Raw genomic sequence first — 16,192 nt, 5'->3', positions numbered from 1 at the left:
CATGAATTGAATCAAACCTTAATGGATATGCTGGCTGAGTGAGGTAGATGCTCATACCATCTGAGGTGCCTGTAGGGTTCACAACAGGCCGCCTAGCTTTCTTCATTCCTGTGGTATGAATAGAATGGCTCAGAATAAAGGTTCTGATGGAACATACTCAAACATTTCATAAATTATTCTACACATTTAAGTGGAAACTGTAAATCTCTAGCAAAAAATCCTCCTTTACTATAAAACCAGCTAAAATGATTGATCTAGAGAATTCCCTAGTACAGTGTTCTTTCTTTATATGATTGTGTGCTTTTACCAGGTTGTTCATGCTCCTCCCTCCTGCTGTGATATTTGTCCTTCATGCAATGAGCTTTAAAAATAAATAAATAAATACATATTCAAAACATGGTAACACTTTATGGCAAGTGTGAATCTCATGAATTATCAGGAACTAACACAAGCTCAAAGTCTTTCATTCATGACTTCATGGATGAAAAACACCTTAAGGTTATGTTCACACTTAGCGTCTTTTTTCGAACTACCAGCGTCTGTTCTACATTATAACCCTATGGAGTAAACCGTTTTTTCAAAAAAGTCCTGAGCGCTTTTTTAGACGCCACCGCCGGCGTCTTTTTCCTTTCGCGTTTCCTTTCCCGTATAATGTCGTGCACCCACAAACGTCTTTGTGAACCGACATTCTCCTCCCCGGTAACTTCAAAAGCCAACGCAAGAGCCAACTTTCTCTTTCTCGACATTTTTTGCATCACACAGCACTAGGCTACTGTTGCAGCTGTTGTTATAGCAACAAAAGAACCGAACGCTGCCAGCGTTTTCTTTTTTGCTAAAAAAACGGCATTGTCAACTTTTTCTTGTCAAAAAAGACACTAAGTGTGAACATAGCCTAAGACATTAAGACAAGTACATCATCATGATTTATGTTTATTATGCATGATCATGATGTTTTCATTGTTCACAAAAAACAAGGTATTTACTATACATTGTAGATAAACCTATAGTCATGGCACATGATTCAAAATACAAAAAAACATTTTGTGCATGTAAGACTACTTGAATTATTAAAAGGAATATAGAAAAATAATAAATATTACCTCATGCATGCATACAGGCTAGAAGAGTATATCAATTAATGTCAGAACTCATGTTTTTCATTAAAGATGAGGTATCAAGCAGAGCGCAACACTGGCCAATCACAGCACAGTGTGCAAAATTTGTTGACATCTCAAACAATTCATCACCACAGGCACTCACAAATCAGGCAACCAACTGGATCTGGTTTACACACGCAACTGCATCACAGACAACATCTTGGTGAGACCTCTCCATGTTTCAGATCATTTCCTCATCACTTTCAGTCTACAACTCTCTGCCCCTGCACCACCAACCCCACCACCAGTCACTTTCAGGCGAAACCTGCGCTCACTTTCTCTCGCCCATCTTTCATCTGCCGTGTCATTTTCTCTTCCCTCACCCCCACAATTCTCATCTCTGGATGTGAATACCGCAACGGACACCTTATGCTCCACTCTAACCTCTTCTCTAGACAATATCTGCCCTCTTTCCTCCAGGCCAGCACACGCTACTCCCTCTAACCCCTGGTTGTCTGAGGTTCTTCGTGAACACCGGACCGAACTCAGGGCAATGGAGAGGAAATGGCGCAAATCAAAAGACACATCTGACCTGAGTATGTATCAATCTCTCCTCTCTTCCTTTTCCGTTGATGTTCATGCTGCAAAATCTTCCTACTTCCACAACAAGATCAACAGCTCCTCCAACACACGATCACTCTTCAAGACATTCAACTCTCTATTCTGTCCTCCTCCACCACCACCACCCACCTCCTCTTTAACTGCTGACGATTTTGCGAACTTCTTCACCAACAAGACAACAACTATCAGCAGTCAGTTCTCAGCTCCTCACACACAGGAGCACAGACCGACCCCTTTCACAGCCAATCACCCTCTCTCCTCCTTCTCTCCGCTAACCGAGGAAAAAGTATCTACACTTCTCCTCTCCAGTCATCCTACCACCTGCCCTCTTGACCCCATCCCCTCACACCTTCTACAAGCCATATCTCACACACTTCTACCAGCTCTCACACACATCATCAACTCATCCCTCCATACTGGCACTTTTCCTACTGCATTCAAGCAGGCTCTGGTAACTCAACTGCTGAAAAAATCAACACTTAACACATCACTTGTAGAGAACTACAGACCTACCTCTCTACTTTTCCTTTCAAATTACTAAATGTAAATGTAAATGTAAATCCAAATACAGTAGTCTTACATCCAAATACAGACTGTATATGTCACTCATTGTTTACACAGTGCAGAGATTGTGAATACAACGGTTAAACAAAATTCGGTTGCAACAATCAGGATAAGCACAAGTAATTACCATTCTGATTAGCTGTAGTGACCACAATCACTCTGCACTGTATAAACAAATAAGTGACCTATACACAAGATAGAATACTACTATGCCAGAGCATGTATTTGGTTTAGTCTGTGCATGTTTGGGACCCATTGACTGCCATTATATCCCAGATGACACACGCAAGTCTGCAAGGTGTCTGTTAAAGATATCTTGATCTGGAAACATCCGCTGTCTAAAAACTTTCTTTCAGATGTCAGTTTTACATACATTCTAAATTATAAACATCTTAAAGACATCTAACAGACGTCTATGTGACATCTAAAAAGAGACATCCAATAGACGTATTGCAGATGAGCAAATAACCTAAATAATACATCTTGCAGATGTAAATGCAGACGTCAAATAGACATCTTCTAGATGTACGTGCGCTATCAGGGATATGACTGAAAGACTGCAGCGGTTTGAGTTAAAAATCTTTGAGTTCTACTGAAGAAACAAAGTCATCTACATCACTGACTCCTAGGGATTAGCAGTTGAACCTCACATTTTCATTTCTGGGTGAACTATCGCTTTAATAACACACTGTTTATCAGTATTTCCAGAAGACCAAGTTACCACTTTACTTGAGGGTTCACACACGATGAGGTCATAAGAAATTAATGCTTAGTTAATGATGACTACTGTATTTGGATGTCAACAGAATTCACATACTCTGTGCTGTGATTGGCCAGTGTTGGGGGTCTGTCCATTTACATGCAGGCTGCTATGAAGAAGACATACTGTATACGTGCTTGATAACTCATCATAATTAATGAAAAACATTAGTTCTCACATTAATTACTGTTACTGATATACTGTTCTAACCTGTATGCATGCATGAGGCAATGCAGATTTTTGTATATATTATTATAATAATTCAAGTAATCTTATTTGAGAAAACAAATGTTTTAGTACATGTACCAAAAGCATAGCTTTATCCATAATGGATATTAAAAATCTTGTTTTCTGTGAAAAAGAAAACATCAAGATCATGCATAATAACCTATTAATCATGATGATGTACTCATCTTAGTGAATGTCTTAAGGTGTTTTTCATCTATGAGGTCATGAATAAAAGATTTTGAACTCATGCTAGTTCCTGATAATTGAGATATTAATGGATGAAGTAATTCATAATTCTTCATTAATTTATGCATTAATTCATGGTAATTCATGTACCCCTACTGTAAAGTGCTCCCCAAAAACTTGCATCATTTACACAATGTTATAATTTAAGCAATCAAAAGCAACCTAAACTGCATTTTAAACATTTCTAACAGTCATTTTGGTTTCAAAAGTATATATACACATGTGGGTTTGAAGTTAAAAAAGTTTTAGAATTGTCATACCTTTAGATGGGCCTCCTAAGGCAGGATCAGTATCTGTGAATAGAAAAATAAAATGCTATAACAAACAGCAGCGGCGCTTGGTCTATATGAATTATGCTTCTGTGACATCTCTGAACTACTGTATAATGTTTTGGTGCATCATATGGTGCACTTCTTACACTGACTTTACTGATTTGATGTTTGTATGTTTATGTGCTTTTACCTGTTTCTGTTTGTGTCTGTGGATGCGCCTCCTCAGCATCACTGTCTTCACTATGTTCCGAATCAGAAAAGTCTAACTTGTCTAAAAAAAAAAATTGAGTATCAAGTAAGCTTAACATTGCTAATGTTAGAGTAAAAATAGAAGACATAGTGATAACTCTAATATCTGGTGAACATTACATTAAGATCTACGTTAGGGATTATCTTTAGGATATGAATATACTTAGTTAACTTCAAAATGTCATTTGTAACAACTTTAGTAGCATTACCTTCAATTTCAATTTCTTCTAGGGTTTTGCCGTGGAGATTTGAAAGAGAATCTTTCTCCATAGCGAGGAGTAACTTTGAAATCTTGGCCAGCTGGGTTGTAGCCTCCGGAAGTCGATAATATTCTCTGTGCACACGAATATCGTGGCCCAAGAAGTCCGCAACTTGGTCCAACTCGTGGTTTTTCAGGTTAAGCACCTGCGACAAAGTTGCCACATGTTTGCGCAGTTGGGTCGACCGGAGGAGTTCCGGGTTTTGTGCACCACACTCGTGTGCATAGATCCTCAGACAGTCTTGTCCTCTATAACAACTCAAACAGCTTGGTCGAGCAAACAGGAATTGGTTTTCCTCAGGGACTCCACATTCCCTTCTTCTGCTTATGAGGAGGGTTAAGGCATCAACCATGTCTGGTGACAGCAAAACTGCCACTTTTCGCCCTCTTTTACCCCTAAGTTCCACCCGACTAAAATGTGTACAAAGTTTTTGTTCAAACTTTGTTAGCCCAACAGCAACATCTTTGTGTAGGGGAGCTGTATCCCTCTCTAGAAAACCTTTGAGTTGCATTTTTGCAACCTCTCCTCCACGTCGCCGGTTGAACACAATTATTTTTGCAAGAGTTGCTTTGCATAGGTCGCCATAGACTTGTGCTGATGGCATCTGTTTCAAGTTCTCAGAACCTAAATCAACAACCTTTTCAAGATGCTGGTGAAGAAGTTGTACATCCTCTGTGAAAGGGAGGGTAGACGGCTTGTTAAAGCGCCCCTCATTCAAGGTGGTCAAAGCTGTGTGGGAAACGAGTTCAGACCATTTAGCATCATACAGCTTTTTGAATGCTTGGGTTGACTTTATCCCCTCACCATCTTCTGCCATTAGAGCTCGGCAATGTACAATGTCACATATCTTATTCAGTGAGTGGCCCAACTTAAGGGCAAGGCTTGGAGTCTGGAATGAGTGTTTTACATCATCAAACCCAGATACCTTTTTGACAGCCTGGATAACCACATTGAAATTTTCAGGTCTCACAGCATCTTCAAGAGTCTGTACAGAAAATTCCTTTCTCAGAATCAGCAGAAGTCTTCCAACTTCCCGGAGCTTCTGTCGAATATAGTCAAATTTAGTGGGATCTTGCCCATGTTTATTGTAAAATGACTGGGCCAGCTGAAGAATGCAAAAGTCACTCCACACAGCAGCAGAGATGTCATCGTCTTTCATCACAGTTAGCAGTTTCCAAACACCTTGTGATATTTGTTGGCAGAGGGCTGCATTAGACATTGTTGCCAAAGACAAGACCCTAGTTCTTCCTGGCTCTGCCTGATCTTCCACTGGTTTGGAAAGACAATTTCGAACGTGTCTCCAGAGATCCCTTCGGAGAAACATTGCATGGCAATACATACAGTGCACATAATCTTTTGAATCATATCTTTTCTTTGGCTTACGTCTGAGTTTTAACAATCCAGTCCCATTCGCTAAAACATCTGCATTGTGTTCATAGTTTCCTTTGTTCCGCAGTTTGTTCAGAAGTTTTTGACGCTCTTTGGAATGTTTTGGTAGAGCCAAAGCCCGAGCAACATCGACGTTTGAATTCTCATGGACTTTTAAGTGGCGTGTAAATTTTGACTGCGGTTTTCCACAAATGTAGCAGTAATTCTTCTTGCTTACTGAAGAGGATATATTTGAAGATTGTAAAGATGGATCTTCCCCTGTGCCTGTGATATCCTCAACAGTGCTTTCAGTATTGCCATCGCTGTGAACTTTCGATATTTGTACTTGTATGGCTTTCCTACTAGGCATTTCAAGCTGTGCTGTGCAGACTGGAACTTTTGGGAGTGAACCTATGACACTTTCTTGGCATGGTCTGCCATTTTGAATTTCTGCAGTAGATTTGATGCAGAACACTTCAGTATTTTTAATGTTTAAGAGTTTTTCTGGAGGCGCTATGCTTACGTCTGAACCTTCTGAGACAGAATTAGGTACATAGTCCTCATCCGACATGTTCTCACTGGAAAATTCTACTTCGGAATCCTGAAATAGTAAACATATCTTTTGTACATACTCAGAAAGCTTAGTTCTAAGGAAGAAAATTGCTGAAAAATAAAACATATCTGACTATTTAATAAATCATACTTACGGATGTTGAGGGGTCAGGTTTGGGCTTCACATTTTTCTCGTAGCAAGTTTTATGCCAGAAGCGGGAACAAACTAGATTGAGCATATAATAAACAAGGTTGGTTTCATTTGAATAAAAGGTGATTTAAGAAAAGATGCTTTAAAAAGTGATAGATAAAGCAGTGATAGATGATCAGTGTGTTTGAAAGTGTGGCTATAAGATGGAAGAGAACAGAGAAAGGAGAAGACTAATATAAATATGAATCGATTACACAATTACACAGGCAGACAGACTGAGCAAGACAGAAAGAAAGAATGAAAAGTTAACTTTTTCAAGCTAATTTAAAGATGCATTTAGAACGTCAAGATTACACAGTTTTAGGGTTTCAATGGTAAAGCATTTTTAAAAGTATTAAAATTGTCTGAACAAAATACTTACCCTTACATCTCACACCAGCCCACTTAAAAGCGGAATAAGGACCACTACAGCAATCACATTTATTCAAGCTTGATAGTACTGTAGATATTATGACATGTTTACAGTTCTGTTGAAAAAAAAAAGTTATAATTGATTAGAGGAAATTATACTGTATTACTATAGTTAGGTGTTAAAGGCACAATATAATGCATTAATACAATATTTAAATTGGTCTCTGATATCTATACAGAAGGTATGTGGCTTAGGTAAGGGCAAAAATGATTTAGAAACAGTTTTATCTTTCCATATTATTCAACAATGCCAAGGTAAATTTCAAGGTTTTTCATTATATGGCACCTTTAAGACATAGGGCTAAGGTTTGAACAAGTTATTTTAATTTCACAAATAACAAAATGTATATCACAAATGTACTGCACTGTAGTATGACAAAAGCAGTAAGTATGGGGGACTTACGATACACAAACCATTGTGCAGTTTGACAAAACACACACTGAACTTCTACCCATCCCCCACAACATGACAAAAGCAGTAAGTATGGGGGACTTACGATACACAAACCATGGTGCAGTTTGACAAAACACACACTGAACTTCTACCCATCCCCCACAACATGACAAAAGCAGTAAGTATGGGGGACATACGATACACAAACCATGGTGCAGTTTGACAAAACACACCCTGAACTTCTACCCATCCCCCACAACATGACAAAAGCAGTAAGTATGGGGACATACGACAAAAGCAGTAAGTATGGGGGACATACGATTCACAAACCATGGTGCAGTTTGACAAAACACACCCTGAACTTCTACCCATCCCCCACAACATGACAAAAGCAGTAAGTATGGGGGACATACGATACACAAACCATGGTGCAGTTTGACAAAACACACCCTGAACTTCTACCCATCCCCCACAACATGACAAAAGCAGTAAGTATGGGGACATACGACAAAAGCAGTAAGTATGGGGGACATACGATACACAAACCATGGTGCAGTTTGACAAAACACACACTGAACTTCTACCCATCCCCCACAACATGACAAAAGCAGTAAGTATGGGGACATACGACAAAAGCAGTAAGTATGGGGGACATACGATACACAAACCATTGTGCAGTTTGACAAAACACACACTGAACTTCTACCCATCCCCCACAACATGACAAAAGCAGTAAGTATGGGGACATACGACAAAAGCAGTAAGTATGGGGGACATACGATACACAAACCATGGTGCAGTTTGACAAAACACACCCTGAACTTCTACCCATCCCCCACAACATGACAAAAGCAGTAAGTATGGGGACATACGACAAAAGCAGTAAGTATGGGGGACATACGATACACAAACCATGGTGCAGTTTGACAAAACACACACTGAACTTCTACCCATCCCCCACAACATGACAAAAGCAGTAAGTATGGGGGACATACGATACACAAACCATTGTGCAGTTTGACAAAACACACCCTGAACTTCTACCCATCCCCCACAACATGACAACTACCCATCCCCCACAACATGACAAAAGCAGTAAGTATGGGGACATACGACAAAAGCAGTAAGTATGGGGGACATATGATACACAAACCATTGTGCAGTTTGACAAAACACACCCTGAACTTCTACCCATCCCCCACAACATGACAAAAGCAGTAAGTATGGGGGACATACGATACACAAACCATTGTGCAGTTTGACAAAACACACCCTGAACTTCTACCCATCCCCCACAACATGACAAAAGCAGTAAGTATGGGGACATACGACAAAAGCAGTAAGTATGGGGGACATACGATACACAAACCATGGTGCAGTTTGACAAAACACACCCTGAACTTCTACCCATCCCCCACAACATGACAAAAGCAGTAAGTATGGGGACATACGACAAAAGCAGTAAGTATGGGGGACATACGATACACAAACCATGGTGCAGTTTGACAAAACACACCCTGAACTTCTACCCATCCCCCACAACATGACAAAAGCAGTAAGTATGGGGACATACGACAAAAGCAGTAAGTATGGGGGACATACGATACACAAACCATGGTGCAGTTTGACAAAACACACACTGAACTTCTACCCATCCCCCACAACATGACAAAAGCAGTAAGTATGGGGACATACGACAAAAGCAGTAAGTATGGGGGACATATGATACACAAACCATTGTGCAGTTTGACAAAACACACCCTGAACTTCTACCCATCCCCCACAACATGACAAAAGCAGTAAGTATGGGGGACATACGACAAAAGCAGTAAGTATGGGGGACTTACGATACACAAACCATGGTGCAGTTTGACAAAACACACACTGAACTTATACCCATCCCCCACAACATGACAAAAGCAGTAAGTATGGGGGACATACGACACACAAACCATTGTGCAGTTTGACAAAACACACCCTGAACTTCTACCCATCCCCCACAAAATGACAAAAGCAGTAAGTATGGGGACATACAACATATGATACACATGCTAGTTTAGAATGAACCATCATCCATATACCATTGTAAATTAAACAATTCCTATGACTGATGATACATGGGGCAACTTTATGAGCAACGTTGCGGGGCAACTTGGGTTAATGTTGGCATCAGTGGGCAACCAGAAGAGACACAGGTTCCATGACTGATTTAAAGTCTGAAAAAATTTTTTTTTACCCATTCTCAGTTGGGAAAGTGCCCAAGCAACATTGTTCAAAAAAAGTTGCCTGGCAAGATTGCTCAAAATGTTGTCCTGTGTATCATCAGCCTATCACTATCTTTTTTAATTCTTTAAGTTTGTAATTAAAAATCACTGTTGTTGCCAACTAAAGAACATTTAAGAAATAAATGCTTATTAAATGCTCATTTTTAATGGAAAGTACATTACCTGTTGAGTGTTGTCATGACATGTCAGCTGAGAATCAGACGTTGTTGAGATCTGAAAAGGTTTGAGTACTGAACATTAAATTTGGATAACACGGCAGTACATGGTGATGCTTTGAGTATCCAAAACAACTAATGTGAAAATGACATAATACAAGTGAATTCTTAGATCAAACAATCAGGGCATGTGAGAATTCATTGCAGCACACAGTCCTAATCGTCTGTAATGCTAAGGTAATGATTCTACATCATCTTACCAAAGTTGATGGAGATTTAACTACCTGTTGAGCATTAGAAACACACACTTACCTCCTTTGACCCATCTCTTGCTGCACAGCTGACCAAAGCATGCACCTGTTGTTCAATCTCAGAACAAACCTGTGAAATATGAAAGATTTGTGTAATCAGATTGACAAAAGGTCAACTATACTATGCTATAAAACACTTTTTATGGAAATTTTAAAGAAATCAATAGTTTATAAGGATTTTGCATCATCTTACCAAAGTTAATGGAGATTTAACTACCTGTTGAGCATTAGAAACACACACTTACCTCCTTTGACCCATCTCCTGCTGCACAGCTGACCAAAGCATGCACCTGTTGTTCAATCTCAGAACAAACCTGTGAAATATGAAAGATTTGTGTAATCAGATTGACAAAAGGTCAACTATACTATGCTATAAAACACTTTTTATGGAAATTTTAAAGAAATCAATAGTTTATAAGGATTTTGCATCATCTTACCAAAGTTAATGGAGATTTAACTACCTGTTGAGCATTAGAAACACACACTTACCTCCTTTGACCCATCTCCTGCTGCACAGCTGACCAAAGCATGCACCTGTTGTTCGGTCTCAGAACAAACCTGTGAAATATGAAAGATTTGTGTAATCAGATTGACAAAAGGTCAACTATACTACGTTATAAAACACTTTTTATGGAAATTTTAAAGACATCAATAGTTTATAAGGATTTTGCATCATCTTACCAAAGTTAATGGAGATTTAACTACCTGTTGAGCATTAGAAACACACACTTACCTCCTTTGACCCATCTCTTGCTGCACAGCTGACCAAAGCATGCACCTGTTGTTCAATCTCAGAACAAACCTGTGAAATATGAAAGATTTGTGTAATCAGATTGACAAAAGGTCAACTATACTATGCTATAAAACACTTTTTATGGAAATTTTAAAGAAATCAATAGTTTATAAGGATTTTGCATCATCTTACCAAAGTTAATGGAGATTTAACTACCTGTTGAGCATTAGAAACACACACTTACCTCCTTTGACCCATCTCCTGCTGCACAGCTGACCAAAGCATGCACCTGTTGTTCAATCTCAGAACAAACCTGTGAAATATGAAAGATTTGTGTAATCAGATTGACAAAAGGTCAACTATACTACGTTATAAAACACTTTTTATGGAAATTTTAAAGAAATCAATAGTTTATAAGGATTTTGCATCATCTTACCAAAGTTGATGGAGATTTAACTACCTGTTGAGCATTAGAAACACACACTTACCTCCTTTGACCCATCTCCTGCTGCACAGCTGACCAAAGCATGCACCTGTTGTTCAATCTCAGAACAAACCTGTGAAATATGAAAGATTTGTGTAATCAGATTGACAAAAGGTCAACTATACTACGTTATAAAACACTTTTTATGGAAATTTTAAAGAAATCAATAGTTTATAAGGATTTTGCATCATCTTACCAAAGTTAATGGAGATTTAACTACCTGTTGAGCATTAGAAACACACACTTACCTCCTTTGACCCATCTCCTGCTGCACAGCTGACCAAAGCATGCACCTGTTGTTCAATCTCAGAACAAACCTGTGAAATATGAAAGATTTGTGTAATCAGATTGACAAAAGGTCAACTATACTACGTTATAAAACACTTTTTATGAAAATTTTAAAGAAATCAATTCGTACAACCTCAGAACAAACCTGTGTGGGTTCAAAATCAAATACTAACACTTCTCCACATGTAACTGTAAACTGTGTCTTTAAATTAAAGTAAAAGGATTATTTCAATCTGTTAATACCTTTGTTCTCCATGGCCAGTCAGAATCTCCATAGTTATACGTTATCTCTTCCCCAGGACTTATGTCCTTTACTGCAAATAAGCACAGATGGGGCTTTCCGTCCACTCTGATTGTTTTCATTTTGCTGTTGGGGTTCACATGATCATCATTGACGATTCTCCCTAAAGAAGCATCTTCTCTGGCAGCATCAACCCTGAAACAGCAAGAACATAGTGCTATCTCCACGGTGTAATATTGACTGAATCATACAATAGGAAAGTTTCACAGAATAATAATAATAATAATAAAAAGTTAATTCTAGTTTACCACTGCTGCATCAGGAAATGCAAAGTTTATACATACCACAACTGTTTTCCATCACAACGAAATTCAAATAAAAAAACTTCAAGTGCAGCATGGTATACTCTGTGCCTTCTTTCATATTCTTTTTTAGATATGATTTCCCCTCGATATTCAATGAGGAAATCTCCCTTTTGAAAGTGGCGACAGCTGAACACTCCTCGACCTAACCAAGAGCAGATCAGTCAGGGTAGAAGTTAAAACAATACTTAAAACATAGACAATTGTGTTACTCACCTTTAAATGAATTTATGTATTTTATTTCAAATCCATCCTTATCTTTGAGCATGGATGAAAAATATGCAGCTTCATCCTTTGGTTTTAGTTTGGCCCTCCGGGACCTTGTTCCTGCCATTTCCTGCAAAAGCCAGATGATGTATTTGGTCACTTGATGAAATTATAATAATTATATGTTTTTTTTAGACATCACTGACCTAATCAACGAGTTTATACTTTTATTTGCTGTAGAGGGCTTAAATATAAACAATAGGGATCATTATGTACTACTTGCAGGTCAGTGAAACAGGAAAGCATCTTAGACCTTACAAATGTGTTTAGTATTTTTAACAATCTGAAACATGCTGCTTTTCTCCTTCTCAACTACACTGTGACTGTCACTAAAGAGAAACATTATGATTATGGCTATCAGACTTTTACAGGTCCTTCTCAAAAAATTAGCATATTGTGATAAAGTTCATTATTTTCCATAATGTAATGATAAAAATTAAACTTTCATATATTTTAGATTCATTGCACACCAACTGAAATATTTCAGGTCTTTTATTGTTTTAATACTGATGATTTTGGCATACAGCTCATGAAAACCAAAATTCCTATCTCAAAAAATTTGCATTTCATGAAAAGGTTCTCTAAACGAGCTATTAACCTAATCATCTGAATCAACTAATTAACTCTAAACACCTGCAAAAGATTCCTGAGGCATTTAAAAACTCTGAGCCTGGTTCATTACTCAAAACCGCAATCATGGGTAAGACTGCCGACCTGACTGCTCTCCAGAAGGCCATCATTGACACCCTCAAGCAAGAGGGTAAGACACAGAAAGAAATTTCTGAACGAATAGGCTGTTCCCAGAGTGCTGTATCAAGGCACCTCAGTGGGAAGTCTGTGGGAAGGAAAAAGTGTGGCAAAAAACGCTGCACAACGAGAAGAGGTGACCGGACCCTGAGGAAGATTGTGGAGAAGGACCGATTCCAGACCTTGGGGGACCTGCGGAAGCAGTGGACTGAGTCTGGAGTAGAAACATCCAGAGCCACCGTGCACAGGCGTGTGCAGGAACTGGGCTACAGGTGCCGCATTCCCCTGGTCAAGCCACTTTTGAACCAGAAACTGCGGCAGAAGCGCCTGACCTGGGCTACAGAGAAGCAGCACTGGACTGTTGCTCAAATTTTGCATGTCATTCGGAAATCAAGGTGCCAGAGTCTGGAGGAAGACTGGGGAGAAGCAAATGCCAAAATGCCTGAAGTCCAGTGTCAAGTACCCAGAGTCAGTGATGGTCTGGGGTGCTATGTCAGCTGCTGGTGTTGGTCCACTGTGTTTTATCAAGGGCAGGGTCAATGCAGCTAGCTATCAGGAGATTTTGGAGCACTTCATGCTTCCATCTGCTGAAAAGCTTTATGGAGATGAAGATTTCGTTTTTCAGCACGACCTGGCACCTGCTCACAGTGCCAAAACCACTGGTAAATGGTTTACTGACCATGGTATTACTGTGCTCAATTGGCCTGCCAACTCTCCTGACCTGAACCCCATAGAGAATCTGTGGGATATTGTGAAGAGAAAGTTGAGAGACGCAAAACCCAACACTCTGGATGAGCTTAAGGCCGCTATCGAAGCATCCTGGGCCTCCATAACACCTCAGCAGTGCCACAGGCTGATTGCCTCCATGCCACGCCGCATTGAAGCAGTCATTTCTGCAAAAGGATTCCCGACCAAGTATTGAGTGCATAACTGAACATAATTATTTGAAGGTTGACTTTTTTTTTTTATTAAAAACACTTTTCTTTTATTGGTCGGATGAAATATGCTAATTTTTTGAGATAGGAATTTTGGGTTTTCATGAGCTGTATGCCAAAATCATCAGTATTAAAACAATAAAAAACCTGAAATATTTCAGTTGGTGTGCAATAAATCAAATATATGAAAGTGTAATTTTTATCATTACATTATGGAAAATAATGAACTTTATCACAATATGCTAATTTTTTGAGAATGACCTGTATACAGTATATGAAACCTCTACAGACACCTACAGCAAGGTTAAAACTAACAGCAGGTCTGATAAAACAACACCGATTACCCTTACTGTACTATTACAGGAATAACCTTCACAAAGAACTGTAAACAATAGAGCTCCGGACGCCACGTGACCTATTCTGTTTACACCGCCATTTTGGCAGTAAAGAGGCCGTACGAGACGAGCGTGAACGGATGACGGCAGCATGAGTTTTAAGGCAACAGAGTTCACTGCGCACTTTAATTAAAAAGATATAGACCTGTACATAGCAAAACTTAATAGATTAAACATAACAGATCCCTATAATGCCCCCGGGGTGCTTTTCATGTGTATTAATAAAGGAACTTATAGCTTTCCTGAACTGCAGTATCCTGATATAACGTTATATAACTAACGTTACTTCATTAACTTTTCCTCGGCCTATTCCGGAGACTCTTTAAAGGCCTACAAAAGCCTGTTTTTTTTTTATGTTTATGGACAGTGTGTGAAAATGTGAGTTTATGTCCAATCATAAACCGGTGGGATAATGTATCTGATTGATATATATATATATATATATATAAACTGATATTAGTTTACACATTATCCCACCGGTCACAATTGTGACTGAACATAAAAAAAAATAATTTCATACACTTTCCATAAGCATTTAAAATGCTTTTAAATGCTTTCCTCCACCTGTTCTGGAATCCAGGCACACAGCAGCTGTCCACCATGTTGAAATAGTAATTGTTTTGAATTATTATTCGACCCGACCGCTATCGATAACGCAAAAGCCGCTCTGGTGCTCTCCTGGTTGACTGCCAAAATGGCGGAGTTTAGATTGCATGACGTCAGCCCCCGGAGCTCTATTAAAAGGATCTGATCAGACACACAAATAGTTTACAACTAAACAGCTGTGTGCCCTGAAAAACCTCAAGTTCACCATTCCCATATGAAAAATACATGTAGTAGACTTCTGTACTATAGTAAACTAGAGTAATAATCCTAGATACAATAGGTTTTTTTAAACTTACCATAGTAAAAATTAAAGAATACTATGGTTTATCAATTCACTAATATTACAGGATACTGAAGTGCATTAACAAAGTGTAGTAATCACTATTATACTAACATACTGCAGTAAACTCCAATTTACTACATCAAACACTACAATATTTGTCCATTAGGCCTTTCATAGATTAACCCCATTATCACAACACTGAACTGCCCAGATAGCAAAATAAATATGATCTCAATCTGGCATCATGAGTTATTTAACCATTAGCCATTAACTTTTAAACCCAAAACATACATAATACAAGCGGTTTAGTTATTGCTTGTTTATTTGTCAGACTAACGTTAGAAAGTCAATAGTTAATTCCTTATATATCCTTATACTCCTTATATTTTGTGAGGAAACGCTAGATAAAAGCTTACAAACGTGACCAAAGCTGTTTGTCTGTTTTATAACGTTAACTAATATAATATACTGTTTTATTGTTTATTGAGTTTTATCATCAATCTTACCTTAAGTGTCTTCAGGGTGACTTGCTGATTATCTCAGCCGGAAGAGACTCGGTCGGAGGTGGGGGAGGGTAGGAAAATGATTCCAATGATATTGCTTCTCTGTGTTTTTATTTTTATAGTTGTGGTGTGGACTTTGTTATTCCTTTATATTTAGATCTATTTTACAAACATATCTTTATCGTTATTGTCCTTTGTGTGAATGGCTAAAACACAGTGGTTAGACAAAACCCGAATTTACAAGGACTTCTCACCTTTCAGCCAATCAAAACCCGCGATTCCATTCACAAGTGTGAATATTAATGAGGAGGTGCAGTACCAAGACCCACCTGCAGGAGCGCAGTTCCGATACACACTCTTAACA

The sequence above is a fragment of the Carassius carassius genome, chromosome 27, assembly GCF_963082965.1.
Source record: "Carassius carassius chromosome 27, fCarCar2.1, whole genome shotgun sequence".
Classification (NCBI taxonomy): Eukaryota; Metazoa; Chordata; class Actinopteri; order Cypriniformes; family Cyprinidae; genus Carassius; species Carassius carassius.
This window is presented reverse-complemented; position numbering follows the sequence as displayed.